General features: G+C 37.5%; 2 long non-coding RNA genes across 3 annotated transcripts; one reads left to right on the forward strand and one right to left on the reverse strand.

Annotated features, from left to right (window-relative positions):
* Positions 1-1,585: 1,585 nt before the first annotated feature.
* LOC149921069 (uncharacterized) lies at positions 1,586-4,251 on the forward strand. Its single transcript, XR_016477413.1, has 3 exons — positions 1,586-1,664; positions 2,081-2,173; positions 3,032-4,251. It is a non-coding gene; the product is annotated as an uncharacterized LOC149921069 (long non-coding RNA).
* An 8,276-nt stretch (positions 4,252-12,527) lies between these two features.
* LOC149921070 (uncharacterized) lies at positions 12,528-21,323 on the reverse strand. Of its 2 annotated transcripts, none has more exons than XR_016477414.1 (3): positions 21,239-21,323; positions 20,544-20,636; positions 12,528-13,224 (listed from the first exon to the last, which is right to left on the reverse strand). It is a non-coding gene; the product is annotated as an uncharacterized LOC149921070 (long non-coding RNA). The 2 variants fall into 2 exon arrangements; XR_016477415.1 differs by lacking the exon at positions 21,239-21,323 and adding an exon at positions 20,913-21,195.
* Positions 21,324-21,471: the final 148 nt, after the last annotated feature.

Raw genomic sequence — 21,471 nt, forward strand, 5'->3', positions numbered from 1 at the left:
GGTTCAATAATTCCACCATTCGCTGCTATAAACGTTTGTTCGCGATACAGCATATTCTGAAATGAACCCCGGACCATAGCTGGAGTTACGAGTCGAAACGCTGCAATAGTTCTCTGACGCAAGTTTTCTTCGCTAGTAACTAACGTCTTATAAACTTCCTCATCACGAATCTCCACAGCAGGAAAAAGTCCGACGGTGTCAAATCTGGGAACCTAGGAGGCCATCGCACTGGACTGTTCCTCCCAATCCAACGCCCAGGAAACTCTGTGTTAAGGAATTGTACCACACATATTATCAGGTGAGGAGGCGCACCGACATGCTGGAACCAAAGTTGTCAGATGTCGATCAAAGGTACATGTTCCTACTTCATTCTGTAGGAAGGCCAAGTAGTTCTCCTCGTTAAGCCGATTCGGTAGAAAAAAATGGTTCAATAACGCGATCTCCTAGTAGACCAGCCCAAAAATTGAAGCGAAATTGGACCCGATTGTGGTGAGGAAATCCCCAGTGCACTTTTTCATTGCTCTACATGTAATTGTTTTGTCTGTTAATCGGGCCGTCGCTTGAGAATGAGCGCTCATCGGACACGAGGAGCAAACGAAGGATATGACCATGGTACTGAACCAGTTGCCAAAGTCCAATCTAAGTCTCCTATCAACATCGTGAAGTGCTTGGTGGAGCGTGGCAAAGTATGGATGAAAGTTATGGTGCTCAAGGACACTCCCGACATAATACGTTGACAAGTCCCAATCGGAGATTGCCATTCTTATACTTGCTCGAGGGTCGGCGGCAAAATAGGCGATGACTGGGTCTTCCATATTAATGTAATGATGTCCGTAATCTTCAACGTCACGAACAGCACGGAGAATGGTGTGGTGATCTGGTCGACATTTGAAATAACTGACTTGGTAGCGTGCGTTTTGATGACCATCACCCTAGAATAACTGCACCATCAATAGCTGTTCAGGGCTATTACGAAGCATACTTAATTACTGAAGTAGGTTGATATTATGATTTTAATATTAACGAAGTGCCAATGCAAAAAAAACCTTTAGGAAATTCAGTTGGCATAAATTAGACATTTTCGGAAATTGTTTTCTCTCAAAAATAATTACCAATGAAAAATAATTTTAAAAAACGTTCATTTTTAGCATTCATACAAACATAACAATTTAGACAGGTTTCTTTTTAAATTAGTTGTGAAAATGGTCGATGACAAATTGACCTATTCCGACTAAACCAATTTGATTTCAGCTTTTCGGGCATGCTATTCAACTTGTTCATTGCAAGTTTGCCACCTAGCGTTAAAAAAAATATTTTAAAACCCGTGAAAAATGTCACAATTTTGCTGCAATTTATAAATAACAACGACCTTCCCCGATAGTGTTCATCCTGAAAATTTCCTATTTCTAGATAAAAAATGCCTGTTGCGATCAAATTCAAACATGTATAGGCTGTATATTGTGGCTTAATGTTAGAGGTAAATTTTTTGCACGTCTTTCTCATCAAATGTAAATTGTAAAGGCGTATTCGAAATCGCAGGTGTCTTAAAACAATGAACATTTCAAACACACATAAAACATATCCACCTCAACCGTAACACTTCTATCCGTTGCAGAGAGGTGAGCTTCGAAAATCATCGTCAGAAGCGACATCGAAAAGAAGCGGTAATTTCATTTAAACTTTTCAGATTGTTCAAAATATTCAGAGTTTAAGAGTAATTTCAGATTTCTTTGTCAGTTAGAGCAAAAATGAAAATTAAGTTTTTTTAATATACTAATTAATAGTATTGAAAATAATTCAGCTACACTTTCAAAGACGACCTACTTAATTAAAAGTGGAAATAAGAAATGTATGAATAGAATGACTAATAATTAATTATTTAATTAATTAATAAATTACTAATTTTAAACTGATATAGGATGGGTATAAGTGTCGGTTTGACTGCAGCGTAAGCGTATTTGAACAGAAATAATATGGGTTGAGAAAGGTTTGCGGAAAATCTGTCTCGATTTTCTCCGCCCGAAATCAGGATAATTTGAAATGTAAATATTGTTGTTTATTGTTGTTTATTTTGGAACAGTTTCTTTGAAAATGGAATTCAAATTATTCTTGATTATATTTCTTCTTTTAATTTTTGGAATTATAAACAGTTCTCAGGAACACATTTTGAAAGGTGAGCAATTATCAAAAATATGGAAAATTAGTTTTACTAACCGCTATCTTAATGCTTTCGAAAAAATTACCTTTTCATAGTAAATTTCAAAATTCATTTTATAAATGTAATAAATTTTTAGGACTCAGGATGTGTTCGCAAATAATATATTAATACACTAACCTATCAAATATAAGTAATAACAGAAGTATATAATATCTCTCTTTAGGAGAAGTATTTATCTCCCTCTGTTTTCTCAAATTTCGTTTCGAAAAATAGTGCGAAATCTGTCATATCCTGACTTTCCAAAACTATTCAATCGGGAAAATCAGGAATCCACACCTCTACTTGGAATGCTTATCCTGCCGTATCGCGTATGGTAAGATCACTCTGACAGCCTTGGCCCCGCCTACGAGAGAAAAACATCCCCTTTGCGCGCGCTGCCCTCTCACGTAGTTGTTTGTTAAGTTAACATACATGCAACGTCAAAAAATCCGTCAGCCACATCGAGACGAAAATCTAACGCGATAAGCATTCCAAGTAGAGATATGGATTCCTGGGAAAATATTCTTAAAACATAAGTGAATATAGGTAGGCAGCTTCGTCGTTACATTTTATGTCACCAGGCGAAGTAATACACGAAGGCAAATTAGCGAATTAACAGCACCAACAAGAAACTTTCTAGGACCCGATTAACAATCAATATTTTATCAAATATATGCAATATTTATGTATAATATTTTTAAATATAAATAATATATTTTATATAATTCTTATATTTATACCTGGAAACCTCCCTCGTATTGTTGGAAATAGGCAATGATTAATTTATTATTAATTAATTAATAAGTATTTTTCTGCCATATGACGTTTTTGTAGATCGACCTCGAAAGGATTCACTGAAAGCGAAGAACAGAATCTTTCCAAGAATGGCCCCGAACATAGACTAACCCATTACAACAACATTACATTAAAAATTTAATAATAATATAACTTACTAAAATAATATAAAAGAAAAACTAAAAATTATAAAAAATATTAGTATAAATAAATATAATAAAATAGTAGATGCAAACTGACAGACTAAGTAAAAGTTTCTAAATTGCTAGCCCGACATATGACGTTTTAAGATTGTTAGGAATCAAGACGTCGCGTACGAAAATTGTTAACAATTTTCACTGATAGCCTTCCAGTCTATGTATTGGGTTAGTCTATGGCCCCGAATCTGAACAGAATCAAGAAAGATGTTGATATTGTACATAACACCGACGGCTGCCCAAATTTTCCATATTGCGCTCGAAAGTAAAATATCTCGCTCTGGTCTAATTTTAAATTGAATTTTCCGCAAAATTACTCCTTTGCACGAAACTTATATTCATGCACACATTAAAGTTGATTTCTCAGTTATTCTACCTAAATTGTTTTCACTTGAATTCTGTAAACAAGAATGTATTTATTTCAACCTATGGAGAAGGACGATGTTGATCCGTTCTTTGGCTTTGATTCCAACCCCCCTCATACTCCAAGAGTAAGCTCCTGGGTGGCGGAGTGGTTAGCACTTGCGCCTCGCAGCCAGAGAAGTCCATGAGCCAGGCGATTTATCGGGCACCTCCGGGGGGGCAAATTTTCACGTATGCCACTCGATAGCTTATGACTCCAGTATAATTTTAAGCCATGATAGCCCTCTGGGCGAGGGAGCTTAAGGGAGATATAGAGGTCAAAAGGTCAAATTCTCAGATTTTCAAACGCTCGTAACTCTTTTGGATTTCGTCGGATTTTGAAGGCGTTTGTTTCATTGTTCTAGGAATTCGACGGGCTTTCGAATGTATATCTTGAAGTCGGCCTCGGACGCGGCGGTCGCTAGATGGCGCTGTTGACCTTCTATTGGCCAAAACTAGAACCCATGACGTTAGAATAGTCGAGAAACTAGTCAAATTAAAGCTTTTGAGCCGGGGAATACGAATATTTAGGTTTTAAGTGGGTTATCTTTACACATGCATAACAATTTGCAACAAAAAGCAATATTTATGATAATAAATAATCCTAACATAACTTTAATTAAGAAAATAATAATTATAGCACTATATAACGACTTTATTAATTCCGCTAGATAGTTGAATTTATTATTTGTGCATGTGTACCCTGCCGCGTAGTGGCACTGTATATATATTTATTAAAACATGAAGCCGTGACTTTAAAATAGTCGAGTAAGATTTCATTTTGAAGCGTTTGATCATGGGAATACGAATATATTAACTGCAGACAAGTTATCTTTACACCTGCCAATAAATATGCCAAAAAGTTTTCATTGTAAATAAAACAATCGCTGCGTTTCGTGAAATATTTCTTTTTTCAATTATAACACAAAAATAAAGCTTTCAATAAGCCTAAACCATGGACGAACCGCATTACAACGGTTTTTAAATCTCTTCAAGGAATTTAAAAATATTAATTGTGCATGCTTATCCTGCCACCTGGTGGTTCTAACATGTTTTAGGAACGGTTCGGCAAAATTTGGGTTTATTTCAACATAATTTTAATAAACTACAATATATATGCAAAAATAAAATGGAAATAAATGAAAGTTATATCGGCGAATACCGGTAGATGGCCTACTATGGTTGCTATGTCAAGACACATCTTGTAATGAGAGTGCCATTTATAAAACCAATGTAAACATGCAGGCATTTTGTTTGCTTTACAAGAAACATTGAATATACTTTCAGTATATTCTATTAAATCGATTTAATTTTTACAAGATTGGTAAGTAACTGATTTAGTTTTCATTTAACAAACTAGCGGGGTTTCGTACGGGTTCATATTTTAGTTTACACTTTTTCTAAGCCTTGGGCCCTATATAAACCTACCTTATAGAATTAATTCTTAAATTATACGATTTAACTTTAGTTGTCGCGCTTAGTTTAGCTAAACGATGGAGGAACACCACCCAACTACTTCATTTATTGCCGAAAATAAAACAGGGTGCTTTATACATATGACTCCAGAAGATACCGAAGAAAACCTAGTCAAAATAAAAGACTTAGACTCCTGGAAATCTTTACTCAGTGCAGCTGAAATTAGATGACACAAACCGATCCTAGAGCTTTCAAAAAACCTGTTGGAAGGAGAAATACCCGATATTAGATATCATAGGAAATGCCGTTCGATATTCACCATGAAGAAAACACTCGGGTCGCTTCAAACGAAAGAGGCGGAGAGCGGCTCTAACCAAGAAGAAAATGTGCAAGTTCCTCGAAGATCTTTTCGACAGGCTTCAACAACGTCTCTAGTGTACAAAGCCGAATGTATATTTTGTCAAAAAGCTAACAAATTTGTAAAAGGTGTTAAAAGTCGCGAACCACTAGTCCAGTGTACAACTTTGAACGCGGACGAAGCAATACGAACAGCGGCTAGAAATAAATCTGACGATCGGATATTAAGTCTCGCGAGTCGCGATATTGTAGCTGCCGAAGCCCATTACCATCGTAGCTGCTACCGCGCCTATACGAGTGGTAAAGAAAACGAGGCTTTGGCTTCGAGCTCTGCTAAAGACTCTGACATTACACCAGAAAATCAGGCACACGCCGATCTTTTAGGATACGTTAGAAATGAGCTGTACACAAATCCGCGAGCGGTATACATGACCGAATTAAAAGATTTTTTTATTTCTAAACTACCATCTGACATTGCCGAAGAAAATAAGTTATCGATGAAGAAGCACTAAAAAATCCCGAAGACTTAAAAGAAAAAGTTCGGAAGTGGTTTTAAAAGCGGATCGAAATCTCTTTGCCCATATGATTTTAGTCGCTCAGAGTCGTAGCCTCAATTTCGGCGATGTTCTCGCCCATCCTTTAGGTCCAGTTCCATGGGCCTTAGCAACAGCAGACGGTTTTCTACGAAAAACCAACAAATCTACATTCGCGCACGGTATAGCGAAAAGTGCAAGTTTCGTCGATCAAATTCCTTTTCCAAGTGCCCTTATTATAGATGGAATGAGTCTGATTCAAAGGATTAAGGGTGACGAACAAACCTTCGAAGACATTGCCAATTACGCTTTGGCGATGGTTCTGAAGGAAGGGCGAGACAGCGCGCGAATCGATGTAGTCTTCGATGTTTACAAAAACAACTCGATTAAAACATTTGAGAGAAATATTCGAGGCTCGGAGGGTGGACCAAAATTCATAAACATTGTACCATCACACAAAGTGAAACAATGGAGACAGTTTTTAAAAGTTCCTCACAACAAGACCAGCCTGATTAAGTTTATTGTTGAAGAGTGGAAAAAATTAGATTTTAGAAAAAAAATAATGAACAAAACACTTTTCGTTACAAAAGAAGAACAATGCTTTAAAATAACTATGGAATGTTGGAATGAAGTATCGGATCTAAAATCCACTCACGAAGAGGCCGATACTCGAATATTTCTTCACGCTAACCACGCTTCAAAAGAGGGACACAAAGCTATTGTTGTGTCCGCGGAAGATACGGACATTCTAGTCTTAAGTCTATCCATGTGCAATAAAATTTCTAGTCATATATACCAAAAGGCGAACTACAAAGGACGTCGTCATCTTCGAGATATATCCAAGTTGTACAGTGCCCTAGGGTCTGACGTTTCTGACGCACTAGTCGGTCTCCACGCGTTTACTGGCTGCGATACGGTGAGTGCTTTTGCCGGAAAAGGAAAACTTAAGGCGCTAGAAATTGTCAAGAAGGAAAAGAAATTCCAAGATACCTTCTCAAGACTGGGAAAATCGTGGGAAGTGTCCGAAGATTTACTAAAACAACTTGAAGAATTCACCTGCCGAATATACGGTTTCAAAATCTGCGATATAAATGAATGTCGATATTTATTATTTTGTACAAAAAAAGGCCAACCGTCATCAGCTCAGTTGCCTCCTTGCAAGGACTGCCTTCGTCAACACTCGGTACGTGCCAACTACCAATGTGGAATATGGAGAAGATCCTTAGTTGCCAATTACATTCTTCCAGATCCAACGGAACATGGTTGGAAATTAGATGATAGCGGAAATATAGATGTTATGTGGATGACTGGCTCACCAGCTCCAACTTCAGTATTAGAATTCATGAAATGCAGTTGCAGCCGAATTTGCAAGTCTGGAAACTGCAATTGCATAGATAATGGGTTAAATTGCACCAAACTGTGCAAGTTAAACAAATGTGCTAACCAAAAACCGAACACTGAAGTTGAAGATTTCCATTTAATATCAGATGATTCTGACTTTGCTGACGAATAAAAACATTATTAAAATCCCTTTGGCAGTTTTTCTTAAAATATTTTTAAATTTTAAAAATTAATTTTAAAGCGAGACTGTGATTTTCTATTTGCAATAAATACTTTTTTACTTATTGGTTTTCGTGTGTGTGAAATTTATATATTCGCATTCCCCTGATCAAACGCTTCAAAATGAAATCTTACTCGACTATTTTAAAGTCACGGCTTCATGTTTTAACAAATATATATACAGTGCCACTACGCGGCAGGGTAAACATGCACAAATAATAAATTCAACTATCTAGCGGAATTAATAAAGTCGTTATATAGTGCTATAATTATTATTTTCTTAATTAAAGTTATGTTAGGATTATTTATTATCATAAATATTGCTTTTTGTTGCAAATTGTTATGCATGTGTAAAGATAACCCACTTAAAACCTAAATATTCGTATTCCCCGGCTCAAAAGCTTTAATTTGACTAGTTTCTCGACTATTCTAACGTCATGGGTTCTAGTTTTGGCCAATAGAAGGTCAACAGCGCCATCTAGCGACCGCCGCGTCCGAGGCCGACTTCAAGATATACATTCGAAAGCCCGTCGAATTCCTAGAACAATGAAACAAACGCCTTCAAAATCCGACGAAATCCAAAAGAGTTAGGAGCGTTTGAAAATATGAGAATTTGACCTTTTGACCTCATGACCCGGCCACATGAATTAATGGCATTAAAAGTCGCTTGATGACTCAGGCCTAAGGTGGTGCCCAGCTGATTGTTATTATTCCTCGAAAACAACGTCAAATCAGGGCAGTATCTCTTTGCTTCCCTAAAACTGACGTCTTCCTACGCGACTGAAGCGCACTCGGGTGACGTTTTCCCTCCCTCGTGTCCGTGGGATCACTAGACCATTCTTCATGAATTTCCCAATTCATTGCTTGTCCGCCGTCACTTGGAAATAGACCCGCTAGAAGATTTTTTTGATACACCTCGATTAGCTCTGCAAGAAATCAGTCCGCATCAAATCCCCGTATTTAGATGATTTAAAAAGAACAAATGAGGTATTGCGCATTCTTATTCGAGAAAAGGCTTCGTGTCGAATCGATGCTGATTTTAACGTTACACGGCGCGGGCGAAAATATCGGTTGTAAAATAAGAATTTTCAAGGATAGTCTTCCTTAGACATTCCTAGTGTATACGTATATAATTTCCCGGAGTATCAATCAACACGGCACACACAAAAGCGAAGAAGTGTGTCTTTCCCGAGAGGCTATAACCACTTCCCATTTTTCTGTACTCCGATTACGTAATTATCACTTAGTACGCGATTGATTACAGTGATTACGCAGCGTGTAAGGAGATTGTGGATCGATTACGGACGATTACACGCGTAGGGCTTACGGTCACCGAACGAGTACATCGAGCATGGTGATTACAGTGGTCAGCCCATCGGTATTTTCTCCCCCTCTAAAAGGAAGTTAGGTCGGGAAATTTATTTTTAAGCATCAAATCTCAATTTTAGGATTTGTCGGAATTAGCTACTTCCAAAATGTATTCGGGTGAAGAAAGCCAAGCCCCCTGCATTTGCTGGCGTCCTCTTGCCGGTGCAATTGCAGCCCTCTCCGAGCTGGTGGATAGTCTCTTTCGGAAATCGTCAAAACCGAGGCTATAAATGCAGCTTCATATTCTCGATTAATCTTCATTAATTTACCTTTAAATTATTAAGCCCCCCTCAGATATTTCAATAGGGGTCTAAAAACCAAAAATCGCGATAACCTTTGATGGGAGGGGTAACTTTTAATTTTTTTAAATTATACCAAATGTTTTCGAAGAAGCGTAGAAATTGAAAATTTTCAAATTAAATACCATATTTTAAACAAAAATAAGTTATTATTTGTAAAACGTACGAAACTAAATTATATTTATCAAAAGATATTGAAGAAGGTAAAAGTGTTTTTTAAAGATTTACGAGTAATTTACTTCCCCGGTTTATTCCGACAAATTAAGACATTTCATAGTTATGGCGCAATGATGGTTTAGTTCAGCCACGCGACGATCGTTTGAAAACCGTGATAGTGAAAATAGTTTAAATAATTCTCACGTCGCTCTTTCGAGCTTAAATTTTTCACGTTGAGAATTAAACGTTAAGTAATGACCACATAGTTCAAATATCAACGATTTTTAATGAAATTTAGGTTAAAGTCATATTTACAATTTACTACCGTAGTAGTTCGTTGAACTGTCTATTTACAAAGAGTCATTGCCCTTTTATACATATTTACGTGGTTTTTTTTAATAAAAATACGTCTCACGGTTTTATTTATTTTTATCTATTAATTTTATTTTAATACGTCCAAAAATATACTTTTATACTTATATTAAGCTTAAAGACTATTTATTTAATTCCCATCATGAACTATTTAAATGTTCATATCAAGATATTTCCAGTGGACACAATAGATTCGCGGGTCTTTTAAGTAGCAGTCCCGAAGGCAGCCTTAGTTCGCAGGATCGCACTTCATCGTCTCGACCAGGAAACGTTGGCTATTTTCCACATCTGTCTTGGCCGACGATCATCTTGCAGAATTAGGACGTCGCCACATTTCAAGGTGTATTCCTTGGTAGTATTTACACGACGAGTGGTTCTGAGATCTCGCGTGTACTCGGACCGCCACCTTTTCCAGAATTGATACCTCCATCGCTTCGTCATTTGTTTATGATTTGGCTCTTTCTCGGAATGTCTTTGGGAGAAGACACGTTAATCTTTGAGCAATTAGGAAATGTGCTGGTGACAAAGGTAAAGGATTATCAATGTCGCTACTGACGAACGTGATTGGCTGAGAATTGACAGTTGTCTCGGTTTCAGTCAAGATAGTGGGAATTTCCTATTCTTTCGCTCCACTATGAATTTCCAGACGATGTCTTTGGAAGTCTTTGATTTTATATGATCCCATAGTACGTTACAAGATAGACAAGTCCTTTTCAGCTCGATGAAATGTTTTCCCTTTATCCGAATAGATAGTGTTACAAAAAATCTCGTCTCGAAAGGAAGCGTTGGAACGCCAGCAAGTATTTATCCGTTGACAAGTCTGAAATTGTTCCAAGTGCAAAGCGCGGGTAACAGCACACGTAAATATAACGATATAAGATTTCTTACTATCTTGACCTTCTTTGTATGTGACGGAATCAGCAAAATTAACTCCATTGGTTACGTAGGGTGGAGCTTCTATGATTCAGTCTTTTGGAAGGGGGGTGTAATTACTTCTCTTGACTTGGTTTTAGACCTTTTACAGAATAAACATTTGCTTAAACAACGCTTCACTCGCTGATGTGTTTTCCAAATCCAGTAGCGTTCTCTCAATTGTATTAACGTTTCAGCGGTTCCGGAATGTAAAACTTCTTCGTGAGCGTGTAAAATAACTAGATCGGAAAACGTGTTATGATTTGATAATAATATAGTGTTTTTGATCGAAGTTGAGATTTGATTTCTGAAGCCGTACTCTTAATCTAATAATACCGTCTTCATAAAAAAAGATGATGAATTCGTAAATGTTCGACATTGTCTCAATCGGTTTCCTTCTTGGAGACGTTGTAGCTTTGTTCTGAATGCCTCTTTTTGTACAAGTCAAATGGAGTAGGTCTCGGCTCGTCTAAGATAATTTGCTGTAAGTGGACCAAGGACTCTAGTGGCTTCTATCTAGCCGTTGTGACAGAGTCATTAGATATGGGCAGTGATTTTCAGCAGTCTTCGAAGAGTGCTGAAATTCTTTATTTCCAAGATCAGGTCAACGTCCTCGGTTTCAAGCACCGTTGAATGGAGAACTACCTCTTCAAGATCGCCCTCTGGTTTTTGTTCCTTTGTTATGGTCTTGGGCCATTCTTCCAAGCGACTCGACAACCATTCTGGGCCAAGCTGCCGCGGAAAGCTACATTTCCATCGAAAGTGTTCTATTTAAGTGATCACCAGGGTTCGTAGAGCCACTACAATGTCTCCAACCTGATGGATCTTAGAGTAATTGTATTTCTTTCACTCGGTTAACCACAAATGGTTTCCATTTTTTAGCACAGCCAGTAATGCAACTGAGGACAAAAGACAAATCAGTCCAATAATAAATCTGTGACTCACTAAACTGGAAATTCTTTATTCATATAGTTGGTCAAGCGTACAGCAACGAAAGCACTCATCAACTCTAATCGTGGAAGTGTTATTTTCTTTATTGAAGTATTCTACGTGTAGAAATTAACAATAACAAGGTGTTTCATAGTGACCACGTCAATTGAAAGAAAGTTACTTATTGAATTTCGTTTTTTTTTCAAATGCCATGAGTACAAATTTAAGCGAATTACAAAAAATAAATAAAAAAATTATATCCTGGGGCACACGCCAATCATTCTAGAACCCAATCGAAGATTCGAGGTGAGTTACGAATTCACGACCGAAAACTATGGTTGCGCTCCCTAACGGCGTAAGGCGGAACTACTCCTCGGAGGTCAAATTTTATGCACTGTGGAAGCTAGCAAGTTAGAAACTTAAGCAGACGCTTGACGTAATTAGACCCCTTATACGGTTCGGCACCATTCCGCCATCTAGAACCGTTTCGGTAGTGAATAGTTTCGCAGCGATCAATAATGTGTTGTCGTAGGTCGTCAATGTTGCGGACTTCAGTCTTGTGTACCAATTTTTACCTCTCCGAGGGTACTATGTTCCTTAGGTGGGATTTTACAATCACCATGTCTGTGGGTGTCTGTGTATTCTGCCTGACAGCGGAAATGCATTAGCAGTATCGGGGCGAAGTGTCATCACCGTGTTCGCAGCTTTTGAAATTATGGAAAACGTGTTTTCCAAAATCCTTTATTTCATTGGGTATAGTATGTGTGTACGTGCGATTTGTGAGATTGTATTGAGTGGTGACATATGTTGGAATGTTTGTATGTGTTGTTTCAGCTTATTATGACGTATTTTGGTGTGTTAATGCATCGTGTTTCTGACAAGCCTCAATATGTCAAAAAACCTACCTGATTAAATAAAAAAAATAAATAATCAGCTAGGCTAATACCCAAGGCACCACCTTAGGCCTAAAAGGGAACACCATGGGGAACGCTTGTTGCTGCCGTGATGGTGAAAAATGTCCAATATTGTAAAAAGCACTATCAGAAGTAAATGAACCGAAGTTATCGAAATAGCGCTCAGAGTCGGAGGGCGTTTTCCTTGTGAAATGATGCCTAGGAGGGTGGTGGAAAGCCCTTCATGCCACGCGAGACCACAGCTCCCTGCACTAACTATTACCTTTAACCTCAACAAGTTGAAAGAGCTCGGGGAAATCCCTTTTATACCAGTGGGGAGAGAGCCTTGCAAACTCAACGCGGAAAAAGTTGTTCCGAGTGTTTCACGCAAGTGCCCCGAGCGGAGATCGAACCCGGCTCCTCTGGCTGCGAGGCGCAAGTGCTAACCACTCCGCCACCCAGGAGCTTACTCTTGGAGTACGAGGGGGGTTGGAATCAAAGCCAAAGATCGGATCAACATCGTCCTTCTCCATAAGTTGAAATAAATACATTCTTGTTTACAGAATTCAAGTGGAAACAATTTAGGTAGAATAACTCAGAAATCAACTTTAATGTGTGCAAAGCAATAATTTTGCGGAAAATTCAATTTGAAATTAGAATAATATGTTTTTTCTGACAACCAGAGCGAGATATTTTACTTTCAAGCGCAATATGGAAAATTTGGGCAGCCGTCGGTGTTATGTACAATATCAACATCTTTCTTGATTCTGTTCAGATTCGGGGCCATTCTTGAAAATATTCTGTTCCTCGCTTTCAGTGAATCCTTTCGAGGTCTATCTAGAAATACGTCATATGGCAGAAAAATACTTAATTAATAATACATTAATCATTGCAGTACATGATCTATCTTGTGCCAGGGAAGTTTCCAGGTTTTAATACTGGCTGTTTCAGAGTTGTCTAACACAAGATAACAGGCTTGTTCTTTGGGTAACAAGGAGTGAAAAAGATCCTAAGGAACGTTTCCTAAATTGAACAGTATCCGAGTAATTGGCCGTCAAAATTTGGCCTCCAAAACGTCGAAAAACGCGCAAATGTGCAGTTTCTATTATTCCTTGGATCCAATGGTTTCCTTTCACTAGTATCAAAAGTGCGTTATTAAACTAAAAGAAGGAAGCTACGTGTAAAAATACGTTTTAACAATAACAAGGTGTTTCTAAGTGACTACGCCTATTAAAAAAAGGTAATTATTGAATTTCGTTTTTTTTATTCTTCTAAGCCATAAGTAAGTACAAATTTAACCCCTTGTGAGGCGTTTTGGAACGTATCTAGCTCATCTCCGTGTTTTTCCCAGAATGCTAGTACACTGAATGTAGTTGGCTTATGTATTAATGGTCTCATTAAATAGTCACCTACAAAAAATGTTTTTAATCTACAGATTTAGTCTACAACGCATGTTTGAATAGTGTTTTGGACGGGTACTAGGCTCGAATTTGCAATAAATTGTGGGGCCTCAATAATTAAATTCACATTTCATATCTTAAAGCTGCTTTGCTAAGGCGTACTTCACGAATGCAGATAATGCCGATATACATCTTATGTATCGACTCGCTTAGGGAAATATGGTGGAAGCGTGGTGCTTGTATCAGGAGCATTTTCCTCAAAGACAGCTTCCAAATCGACAAGCGTTCACGGCAGTTGACAGACGCTGAAAAGAAATTTACTAGAAAAATTCGAGGACACCAGTACCACCCATTCGAACGAGTTGAATTTTGTCAGTGGTTTCCGGAGCAGACTAACTACGTCAATTGGTTAAGTACGCTCCTAGGGTACGTTCAGTAGCAGTCAACGGAAAAAAACCCGATGGATTTATATTTTCCACCGATGAGCTTTTTCGTCATAATGACGTCGTAAGTTGCTGAACGCTTTTATTCAGTCATCGGTGTTTTTTAAAATGGCGTAGCTTTTATAGTAGTTTTACGTCAGTAATGACGTCAGTCATCGGAAAAACGACTCTTCTAGCCGATGACTTCGGTGAGTAAACGATGACTATCATGACGTCAAAACCGGAAACGCGAAAAAGCGTACAGTAGGAAACTGATGTCACCGATTAATAATCGGTGAGTCCGATGAGCTCTGCTGAAGAGGCTAATTTTTCCCGTGATGGAATGTTCAATTTACATAATCGTAGAACTGTTGGTCAGCCCGATCTCCTGATTTGAACCCCTGTGATTTCTATCTTTGGGGCCATATCAAGGACTTGGTATACAAGACTGAAGTTCGAGACGATGAAGACGTCAACGCATAATTGACGCGTGCGACACAATCCGAACCACTCCAGAAATCTTTCGTCGTGTTCGAGAATCTTTAAGAAGACGCGTCCAAGCTTGCCTACAATGGGGCCCATATCGAACAACTTTTGTAAATACAATGATCAGTGTAATGTTGGTAGGCAACATTACATGTAACATCTGAGAAACCATGAAACCAAAAAAAAATTATTGTGTCACTTGGTAATTTAAATCACCTTGTCATTATTTTATATCTTAACGATAGCATACTTCTAGATGCGAACGTTTAATAAGCTTTTGCTAGTAGACACTTTTATTCACTTATCTCATAACAAGTTTTCGCTCCTTGTTACTCAAAGAACATGAATTTCTACCCATACCCATCTTTTAGTTCTGTTGACATCTTGAACAATTGGTACACAAGACTGAAGTCGTCAACATTGACGACCTACGACAACGCATTATTGATCGCTGCGAAACTATTCGCGACCGAAACGGTTCTAAATGCCGCAACGTTGCCGAACCGTATAAGGGGTCTAAATACGTCAAGCATCTGCTTAAGTTTCTAACTTGCTAGCTTCCACAGTGCATTAAATTTGACCTTCAACAAGTAGTTCCGCCTTCCGCCGTTAGGGAGCGCAACCATTCATTTTAGTCGCGAATTCGAAACACGCCTCGCATCTTCGATTGGGTTCTAGAATGATTGGCGTGTGCCCTAGGAGATAATTTTTAAATTTTTTTGAAATTAAGTTAAATTTTTACTTATGGAATTTGAAGAAAAAAACCGAAATTCAATAAGCGACTTTCTTTGAATTGACGTGGTCACTATGAAACACCTTGTTATTGTTAAATTCTTTACGTAGAATACTACTTTCAATTATTAACGAACTTTTGATTCTAGTGATTGTTTCCTTATCTTTTTCGATAAAAAACCAATTGCTTAGTAAAGGAAACAATTGGGTCCAAGGAATAATAGCAACTGCACATTAGCGCGTTTTTCGACGTTTTGGAGGCCGATTTTGGACGACCAATTACTCGGATACGTTTCTTAGGACCTTTTTCACTCCTTGTTACCCAAAGAACACGCCTGTAAATTTGTGCCAGACTACTCTGAAACACCCTTTAAAATATATTATTTATATAAAATATTATACACTGTACATGTATATAAATATTAACTAATATAATCAAAAGTAAATAGGGGGAGAAAGTCTATCACTGGCTTCAGATTTTACCTTCCACGATGCTGGACCACCCTTTTTGAAGAGCTAGTGATCACGTGATATTTCTAACCACTAAGGATAGCACATTACGCGCGAACATGGAAGAATAAGTAAAGGAAGAGAAATGGGAGCGCGCTTCTCACCCCATCCTAAAGGTTCACACCCACAGACGGGAGCGTTAGGGGGGAAAGAAAACGGGGTTCTCGGGGTAAAATATTTGGGACGTTGCTTTGAGGTACATCATTTGGCGCCCTCTTTACATAGCGAGAAAAATTATTACTGGATTTCGAATTGAAATATTAATCCGTTCGGGAAATCATAACAATTGTGTTTAACTTCTGTTTTAGCTTTTTTATATTTGAGTGAGCTATTATGGATTATAATGATCATAACTATCACAAAATTAGAAACATAACATTTTTATATACTTAATTCTTAAGGAACCGTTGGCGTTTCGATTTTCAAATTCCAGATGCTTTCGAAAACTTATTTTTAAAACGTATAGAGGGCGCGATGGCAGTAGGCTTGTGACGTGATATTATTTACCCCAATGCGGCCCCCATAGTTTTCTACCCACCCCATTCCCCCGTTTGTGGGAGTTGGCCTGGATACTTGTTTCTAGCTTGCCGCGTGAATTGTCTTCCTTTACTTATTCTTCCATGGCGCGAAGTAGTGAATTTGTGGTATTCCGGTCCGCGCTCAAGATGAAAATTTTGAATTTTATTCCCTGGCAACCATGTCACCGCCTCGCGATTTCAAATAGTCTCTCTGTCAAATGCTGACCATTATTTCCTTCGATAACGGTTGATTTTAATTAATAATTACTATATCAATTGTAAAATAAACAAAAAAAGCTCGTAGCTATAGCTATTATTTCAGTTAAACTTGCAAATTGTTAGGCCTTAACATCGTAGATTTACAAATTAGTCCCGATCTCTGCTCTTAGATGGCGCCACGCTCTCCACGACTTAAGCGAGCGTTATTCTAGTTACGGTTGATTACTTTTCAAAAGTCGTGTTATTATTTTTAAAATGTCGCATTTTAGTTTCTATCATATATCTACTTTATTTAGGAACTAAATTAACCAAATTATCGAAAGCAAAAGTTTAATATTCACGTATTTTATAGAGAACTATTTTTCATCGTGGCGGAGTACAACCGATACCTTTGTGTCCCTGTAAAGAGGCGAGGGGGAAGTCATTTCCGAAGCCCAAAAATTTTACCCCTCAAATAAGACGTCGTGCGGTTGGACCCAAGTGCCAGACTTTCTCCCCCTATTTACTTTTGATATAATGTATTAAAAAGAATATTTTTATTAAAATTAGGGAGAATGTTGAGATGATTTATAACGTTTCTCCCAATCCCCCCCGCGTCATGTTCGAAGAGTAAGCGTATAATATATATTAATTAATTAATATGTTTAATTAATCCATTCCTTCTGAGCCCTTAGTTGTCAGGAGCATGTGCTTAGTTTGCTTGAGCGTTAATCGGGTTTAAAACACGTTTTAAGTCCTTCTGTATATTTACATATAGAAGGACACATTTTTAGAGAAAGTAGTATTTTAGGTTGGGCTAGTAATAGATTTCAAAGCCCCCCCCCCCACAAATACGTAGTCCTACGTTATATAAGAATAATAGGAGATATCATGATTTTAATTAATGAGAAATCATAGACGCATCTAAGTTCAATAAGTATACCCAGAAGTTTATAATAACCTCCAGCTTCAGGAAAAGTATCTGTTGAAAAGATAAAACGACGATGTGGAATTCTGACCCAAAATACATCTACTCTGCGTAGACTATCGGGCGTATTTTTTTACAACATTTCCGATTATTCTTTAACGTTATCTAAAGATAACACTACTGAAATCTTGTATATAACCGCGTGTTGTTATCGTTGCTTTTATTAACCGCAGTATCTGCAGTTGTTCACTAGCATTTAACTCTAATATGTAATTATTGTAAATATGTTAATTTAATCATAAACCAGTTTTCGTTCGTCATTGAAGCTTTGATGACTACTTCGTTGAATACGAACTTCAACAGGTCATGGGCCCCGCACGCTTCCACTGCGCCATTGATTGATGAACTTCCATACGATTTCATCCCCCCCCCCTATTATTTCCAGAAGTATGGGCCCACCTAAGAATCAGTTTCTAGAACCGCGCCTGTCTGGAGTTCAATAAAACAATTTATGAATAGGCTTTAATCGAGAGCCCATTTCATAGCAGACCTTTGTTTATTATCCAGCCGTTTACCTTTTAGTCCAGTCATTATAGGAAATTCCTCGGAAAAAAATAAGGAAGATTTGAAAATTGCAGGGTATTTAGGTTTGACCTTCTTGATGAACGTACGGTGGTGTGCCCTAGTGTCCGAAGTGAGCGTTTGCCGCCTTCTAGGAAAATGGCTCCAAAATCACTCTTTTCCCTGCATTTATAGTTATATCTCCTACACCGTACACCCCACGAGAGTGTACTATTTTTTTTCAGATAAAGGACTGAATTAGGCATTAAATGATGTATCCATATGTCTAAGTACGACTAAGCGATTGACCGCTACGATTTTTTAAAGATTGACCACTTCTTTGAAAAAAATTGATTTTTGTGTCTTTCGGAATTTTCAAACGTTTTTATTTTTATAAAAGTCTAAAAAAATAGGATCTACAGAGTTTTACTTGTGTACCATTATAAAATCTCCGTTTAGCTATAGTTATTAGCATGAGTACATAAGCAATAAGTATGCCACGTTACAGATTTGTATAGGAAGCCTGGTTTTTGATTATTGAGGTAGAAATTTGTGAAAGTATTTGTCGGCGAATTAAAGGAGTAAAGTTAGTATTGTTTAAATATATTTATTATTATTATAATTACCCGTTTAGTATTATCCGCATGAGTGGATAAGCAATAACTATAAGCGGGAGTGTCTGACAGGTAGGTCTCTCACTACGTGTCGTAATATAAAGGTATGAGCCCTTTTCGATTTTCGGAAACTTCTTTATTTTATTAAAAACTAACCGTTTCATATTTTTTGATTTAGTTTTCGTTACAACATTTATTTTATTTACGCGCTATGTGGTTATATAACTGGTTAAAGCTTGACCGTTCCCCTTTAATACAAAAAATAAAGCAGTATTAGGTTTTTTAATGAAACATGTATGATAACAATTTGAGTTTTAAGTATCGGTGATGTCTTCTTCTTCTGAATTGTTCTCTAGCCTAACTTCAGTTTCGGCTGATTCTAGACCTTCGTTGTCCGAGTCTACAGTTTTCGAATTATTACAACCATTACCACGGCACTGTCCACATAGTACTGAACATAACAGTCCGGCCTTAAGACAGCCGCATGCTCTTTCGCAGCCACGTTTGCACTTGCATGATATTAGGTTTAATAATATTTCTGGTGCAGGTGCTTGTCGTGTAAGTACTGGATAAAGTTCTCCATTAACGGAGTCCCATCACCAATCGGTAGCTTTCAACTCATACCCGAGCCAGTGTTGAACATGGTGGTACCCGCCGAGGGGCTAGCCACTCTTAGAAAGTCTGTACACTGAATACGCCGGATTACGCTTAGATTAACACTGCCAAAGGCAGGGACTTCAAAGATTACGCGTAATCCCAGTAGTACAGTCAAAGGTACGGATCTGTACACCGATTACGCCGAGTGATCAGCCCCTCGGTACGCGCGTAATGAATGTTCAGCAGCTGCGGAGCTAGTTGGTGGCAGAGATGCTATAGTTGCGGGCTATTTTGAATGGAACATTTCGCAACAGCACTCATGTAAGAGTGAAAACGGTGTTCGTTCAAAGAAGTTGTAGTTTTAGGAGCACCACACAAAGCGAGTAAAAATGTTTCTCCAGCTGCAACAATTTCGTCTTTACTTGAAGTTGTGTTGTTAACAGCGTCAATTAACTGGTGCGACTATGTACTTTTTCATCATAAGGTTAAAACCATTTTCTTCCCTTGACAGTAAAAAGCGGAGGTCGTGTCACAGCCCGTGATTGCGTGTACACGGTGTACTAAAACTAGTTCGTTGCAGTGAGTCAATCTTTACAAAATCGTAGCGGTCAAGCGCTTAGTCGTTCTTATACATATGGATACACCATTTTATGCCTAATTCAATCGTTTATCTGAACTAAAATGGTACACTCTTGTGGGGTGTACGGTTTAGGAGATAAATGCAGGAAAAAGAGTGATTTGGGCGGCCATTTTACAAGATGGCGGCGAACGCTCACTTCAGACACTAGGGCACACCACCGTACGTTCATCAGGAAGGTCAAATATACATACCCAGCAATTTTCAAATATTTCCTATTTTTCCCGAACTTTGCCAAAATAGTTGCTATATTGACTGGACTATTTCTTGTCGCAATAGCAATGCTTCAACCGAGCAATTTTTTTCTCTAATTAACCGCATAACTAAACAATTTGTTAAAAACGTTTTAAAACATTTCGTATTTTGTTCAAAAGGTTGGTTTAAAACATGTGTAAAACACTCGTTTTAAACATTTTGTTTAAAACTTGGCAATCCGGGATTTAATACATTTATAAAATTAATTTTGAAATTTACTATGAAAAGGACATTTTTTCGAAAGCATTAAGATAGCGGTTAGTAAAACTAATTTTCCATATTTTTGATAATTGCTCACCTTTTAAAATGTGTTCCTGAGAACTGTTTATAATTCCAAAAATTAAAAGAAGAAATATAATCAAGAATAATTTGAATTCCATTTTCAAAGAAACTGTTCCAAAATAAACAACAATAAACAACAATACATTTCAAATTATCCTGATTTCGGGCGGAGCAAATCGAGACAGATTTTCCGCACACCTTTCACAACCCATATTATTTCTGTTCAAATACGCCTAAGCTGCAGTCAAACCGACACTTATACCCATCCTATATTAGTTTAAAATTAGTAATTTATTAATTAATTAAATAATTAATTATTAGTCATTCTATTCATACATTTCTTATTTCCACTTTTTAATTAAGTAGGTCGTCTTTGAAAGTGTACCTGTGAAGTAACCTGTTGAGGTTAACGGTAATAGTTAGTGTAGGGAGCTGTTGACTCGCGTGGCATGCACCACCCTCCTACGCATTGTAACCCGGCCACCTGAATTAAAGGCTTCAAAAGTCGCTTGATGACTTAGGCCTAAGGTGGTGCCTTGGGTGTTAGCCTAGCTGATTATTATTATTTATATTATTATTATTTTCAATACTATTAATTAGTATATTAAATAAAACTTAATTTTAATTTTTGCTCTAACTGACAAAGAAATCTGAAATCTACTCTTAAACTCTGAATATTTTGAACAATCTGAAAAGTTTAAATGAAATTACCGCTTCTTTTCGATGTCGCTTCTGACGATGATTTTCGAAGCTTAACTCTCTGCAACGTATAGAAATGTTACGGTTGAGGTGGATATGTTTTATGTGTGTTTGAAATGTTCATTGTTTTAAGACACCTGCGATTTCGAATACCGTTACGCCTATACAATTGACATTTGATAAGATAGACGTACAAAAGATATATTTAAAAAACTAGGTCTACATAAAATGTAATTCTGATCTCA

This window comes from Leiobunum rupestre, chromosome 11 (genome assembly GCF_980474605.1).
Source record: "Leiobunum rupestre chromosome 11, qqLeiRupe1.1.hap1, whole genome shotgun sequence".
NCBI lineage: Eukaryota > Metazoa > Arthropoda > Arachnida > Opiliones > Sclerosomatidae > Leiobunum > Leiobunum rupestre.